Source organism: Vombatus ursinus, unplaced genomic scaffold, assembly GCF_900497805.2.
Source record: "Vombatus ursinus unplaced genomic scaffold, bare-nosed wombat genome assembly UNPS02014830.1, whole genome shotgun sequence".
Classification (NCBI taxonomy): Eukaryota; Metazoa; Chordata; class Mammalia; order Diprotodontia; family Vombatidae; genus Vombatus; species Vombatus ursinus.
Genome location: NW_020954608.1, coordinates 24,394,698 through 24,400,697, shown reverse-complemented (window position 1 = coordinate 24,400,697; position 6,000 = coordinate 24,394,698).

Here is a 6,000-nt window from a genome sequence, read left to right as displayed (position 1 = left end):
ATCTATCTATCTATCTATCTATCTATCTATCTATCTATCTATCTATCTATACATATATACACACACACATACACACACATATATATATACACATATATAACACACATCTATGCATGTGTACATGCACATGACCATACATATAAATATGCTCATGCACATACATACACAACATGTATATTGTATTGTACATATAAACATACATTATATTGTGTATACCTATATACCTATACATTCAACCACACATATATACACATATGCAAATACACATGTACATACATATATGCATACACATACACACACATATACACATACAGAGAGGGATCCAAAAGTCTTAGTGCTATTTAAGCTTTAATAGATTAATAGCTTTAATAGCGAAATTCCTTTTAAACTTTTGGGACAACCTACATATGTGTGTGTGCATGAATGTGTGTGTATGTACACAGAGTACATGAACATAGTACATTCAATAAGCTTCCCTTTCATAAATACCACTGTCATCTCATTTTTATCTATTTTTTCATTTTTTTTTTGTTTCTGTTTGACTGATTCTTGCTCTCTTATAGAGTCATTAGCACTTCCCAAAGTTTTGCTGAAGCACTGGGAGACTTTGTTGTCATAGAGTGCCATGTCATGGCATAGTTTTTTGATCTGGTTTCCACTGGTTCCTCTGCCCTTACTGAGGCACACAAGGGTCCTGGTGTTGGTGTTTGCCTGCTCCATCACCTGGGGTTCAGGATCTCTCCCTGGTATGCTGAGGTGGGACTTTCCACTAGCTTGCTGGGACACCTCCAGTTCTATACTGCTCCCTTTCCCCCATGGTAAGAGAGGCCTTTCCCATTAATCCCTCAAGTTACGTGGGCTACTGGACTTCTGCACCCATCTTTCTTCTGTTTCAGCTGTTCCAGGGTTTTTCCTGGGACAATATTTTCTGGGATTTCAGAGGTCAATATGAGAGGGTGAGAGCAACTTACTTTTTACTTTGCCATCTTGGCTGCTGAAAGTGGAACTCCACTGTCATCTCTATCATCACCACTTCCATCAAAGCACATAGAACATAGTACAATTTCAGAAGCAAGAATAAATAAATAAATAAATAGAAAAACTTCCCCATAAAAGAGAAAGGAGGGTAGAGCAGGTTACTAACACAGACCTCTCTTTCCAGCCCCTCTGAACACTTTCAGATTTACTAAAAATTATTTTCAGTTTCTTCCTTTGGGTCTGTTGGCTTCTCAATTCTTTTCCCCATTTTCATCCTTTCTTCTCCTCTCTTTCTACTCTTCTGTTTATTAACCTCCCTACTATTCTTTGTTATAAACATGCATAGAAAGGCTAGGCCTTAACAGCCAGGGCAAACCATATAACCTCCAAATCAAAGGAATGCTAGGATAACCTTCACACATCTTCGCTCTGTATGTGTTTGTGTGTGTGTGTGTGTGTGTGTGTGTGTGTGTGTTAAGGGGAGGTAATTTTTTTTTTCTGAAAAATGGTATGAGGACACAGTAGCTTCCCTGTGCAGTTAACTTTAGGATTTTTAATTTTAAGAGAGATATATAGAAGATATAGTTTAGATATAAAGGTATAAGTATATACATGTATCTATACCATCTGTATATATACATGCATGTGTTTATATATTAACTTTTTATTAAAATATATCTTATTATTTAAATTATACATACATATACACACATATCCTAACCCACTCCTAGAAAGGTGAAGATTTTTATTTCTTAATATAAAATGAAGATTGTAAATATGTTACCATTGTGAAGGCCACATGATCTAAAAAAAGAGGATAAATATATGCATAATTGGGACCACCTTCCCCTTCTCCAATATTTATTTCTATTATTAAATGGGCAATGGATAAGTAGGAATTTAATTTGTACAGTATCTCCCTCTTTCCTCCTCCTTCATATCTTGTACTAAATCAGTTGAGTGATTAGTGAGAAGAAAATAATTTTGAAAATAGTAATTGTGAGGGGCAGCTAGGTGGCACAGTGGATAGAGCACCAATCCTGAAGTCAGGAGTACCTGAGTTCAAATCTGGCCTCAGACCAAACACTTGACACTTACTAGCTATGTGACCCTGGGCAAGTCACTTAACCCCAATTGCCTAAAAAAAGAAAAGAAAAGGAAATAATAATTATTTCATTATCATAAAGTCTGAGATTCTTTTTTTCTGATATCTACTTTGTTATATTCTCTAGGCCTTTATTGTGTATTTCCTTTTCTGTAACAGTCTTTTATAACTCAAAATATAAATAATCAGAGTACTATTAAAATATATATTTCTGCATAAGAGACATTACTTGATATCACAAACAGTAATAATTCATTCTCCCTTGTTTATCATACAGATGTGTTGGTTTACATAATAATACTAGGTAAGTTCTATAAATTTCCTATTTAGCATCTGTTTTTAAAAATCAGGATCTGTTTTATTTCATATTACTCTCACAAATTCAAGATAAAGTTATTCAAAATTAGAAAAATTGAAATGATATTATAAGATAAGACCATGTTTACACAACTCTAGCAGAACAGGACAATAAATTTGGCCAGGATAATGGACATCCAAATGTATAAAAACCAACGGAGACTAAATCTGCTGCTCATATCTTAACAAAGAGCCCTAGACTTGGAGTGAGAAGTCTTGGGTAAGGTTCCAAGCTGTCACTTGAAAGACATATAACCTTAATACATTTATGACCTAATTTCATTCTTTCTCATTTTCATCATCACTAATATGTTGACCAAATGAGATCATGCATAGAAGAGTGCTTTGTAAATTGAAAAGTACTATATAAATGTAAATTATTGCAAATAAGGTACAATATTATAATATAAAGCACTAATAATAACAATAACAATAATAATACATCTTTCTACTTTCTTTTGTGCTTTTCCCCTACTGAAAAGTCTTCAGTGGTTCCCTATTACCTAGAGGATCAAATGTAAACTCCTCATCCTGGTGTTTAAGGCCCTCATTAATCTAAACCCAACCTAACTTCCCAGTCTTACTTCACATTACTTCTCTTTACCTGTTCTTTGATGCTGCTTGATTGTGCTACTAGCTTCTCCTCAAACTTAACTGTTCATTTCCTACCCGTACAAATGAGCAACTTTCTGCTCCTAGAATTCAGTCCTCTCAGAGACTTTATCTCCTTAGAAGCTCAGCTCAGATATTACATTCTCCATGAAGCTTTCCCTAATGTTCCTCATATTTCTTTGCACTTATTTATATTTATTTATGTACCTGCTGTATTCCCCAAGTGGAATGTAAGGTCTTGAATGGAAGACACTTTTCATATATATTTTATATCCCAAGGGTATTGCACACAGTAAGATTTTATAAATACTAATTATATTCTGCTGAAGTATAAAGAATTGTTCTGAAAAACATGGTTCTGTTATTGACTACTTCGCTAGCCCTCTGAAGCATAGATGATTTGAAGGTAGATATATTCAACAGAGATTGATCCAAACCTTAAATGAATTTACCATCTTTTAAATGTATCCACAAGAGATTTCAGTTTTCTGAAGATTCCCCAGTACCAAATATTCTAATACATCTAACTATAATTCCTTGAAGAATTAGTCATACACAGACACAGATGGTATGGAAACCCACAAGAAGACTTTCATGTTGGGCCTAAATTGTTATTCATCAAGGAATTGGCAGCTAACTGGAGAGTAATTCTTATGAAACTTATTATGCAATCATTTACTGCAGAACTAAATGCATCTCAACACAGATGAGTCATTCTAAAAGAAGTGTTGAGATCTCAAAGAAAAATAGTCATTTTTTTCTGGGTTAGATTTTTTAATCAATTCACCAAATCAGCCAGTAAGAATATATTGAGCTTCCAGTGGGTACACAGGATTTTGGCTCTATGGGGAACAAAAGAAATGTGTGACACAACATTTGTCCACAAGAAGCATAAAATCAGGGGCAGCTAGTTGGACACTTATTATCTGTGTGATCCTGGGCAAGTCACTTAACCTCATTGCCTAGCCAAAAAAAAATTAAAAAGAATCATAAAACCAGACTGAAGAGATGTATAGAAAAGTCCATCCCAGGGAGCACACTCAGCATTTGTTTGGTTTTTGGTTTTTTCGGTTAGTCAATGGGGTGAAATGACTTGCCCAGGATCACACAGCTAGTTAAGTGTTATGTGTCTGAGGCCAGATTTGAACTCAGGTCCTCCTGAATCCAGGGCTGGTGCTCTATCTACTGTGCCACCTAGCTGCCTCCAGAATTTGGTTTTAAGTGAGAATGTGGAAGCGTTAGGGCATTGCTGCTTCTGGCCGTCTCTAGGGGCTTGCACTTCTACTTGATGAGAAGGCCCTTTGTTAGTTGTGGAGACCAAAAAGCTGATCATTTAATGCATGTTTAAAAGTGAGTAACCTTATGCTCTATTTTCGCTTCATTTTCAGCTGAGAATAGTGTGCGTAATGTTTGAGCCACATCCTGAGAGGGAGGTAGAGGTAAATTCAGCTTGATCCATTCATTCCTGGCTTACTTGAAGCCATGAGCATATGGAATCTAAAGTACATTTCTATGAAGGCAAGTTTGAGACTGAGTTGAAGTCGCCTCTTTTTTGTTTGTTCTTTCCTAATCTTAGACGAATGAAAATCTATACTGAGAGGGAAGTGCCCAGGCTTGGAAATAATGCCTCTGTGAGTTTGATGGAGCTAGAGTTCTTGAGTCCAAATGGCTCAGAGATAAATGGCAGCAAGGGAATAGACCCTGTGAGCTATGAGAGCACTCTTACAGAGTACGGATACATTAAGAGGACTGGTTCAGGCCTGGATCTTTTACCAGCAGATGTTCTAGGAGTTGTTTAAAAAGTATAGAGCCAAAGTCAAATTTAAAAGGCCAAATTAGCAGTCCTGGGAACTGTTTTATGTTTGGGTGAGGTTTAACATGTTGATGCTGACACTGTCACTCAGAAGGATATAGCAGTAGTTATAAGTTAAGTTGCCCATTTCTATTTAAAATGGTTCCATTACAAAGTGTGAGGTTTTTATGTTAGCATTTCTTTATGGTGTAGAAATAAACTAGTTTTCCCATTTCTGGGTTATATATTGTACAGGGATTTTTTTTAATGATTCCCATTTTGGGGAAATCATATTGTAAAAGTGGGATAGAAACACCACCTCCAAAGTGGTTACAGTGCCTTGCATAGGAAAGAATTCAATATGAATATTGGGCCTGTATACCTTCTTGAATAAATCATAAGTCATTGTAGGAGAAACAAGGTTATACCCAAAGCAATTTACATAAAAGTGAGATGCTATCTCAACCTGGGAGAAAAAAAAAAACCATCATTCTGAGCATCTAAATTCTAGAGATCAGAGCAAGTATGGAATAATTGGAGCATTGAGCTGGGGTACAGAAGAGTGATAGAGAGGAGAGTGATAGGCTTTACAAGCTGAAGAAGAGAGATCCCAGGGGATGTTAGGGGCCATTTTATTGTCCTAGACCTTAAAATGAAATCATTTTGTAACAGATTTTTCTGCTATATATCATTTATAATCGAAACTATAAGTAAATTTGACCCTAAGGCACTGGGGCGGGGGCAAGCGCTCATAAAGCTGAAGTGTATGACAGGAAAAAACAAACAAACAAACAAACAAAAAACAAAAACCCTACTTTTTCCTCACCTTAATTAGATGTCTTAATTAGATCCCTCCCTCCAGGAGGTCCATACCTCATAACTGGGTACAGAGCAATGAGTCGTGCTATACTCCAGACCAGCAGAAGTTCTTCTTAAGTTTAGAACAGGGGTGTGTTGGTAAATGTTTAACTACTAACTCTATGAAAAGGCATGCTGCACTTTTAAGTATAATCTGTGTTATAAACATTTTTCCATCACTTTCTTAAGTCTAGGTTAAAACAAAACAATAAAACCAGTCCTTATCTGTAGTACTTACCATCTTCCAAGGTATAAATACACACACTGAAAAATTTAAAAATCAATTCTCTTCAACCAG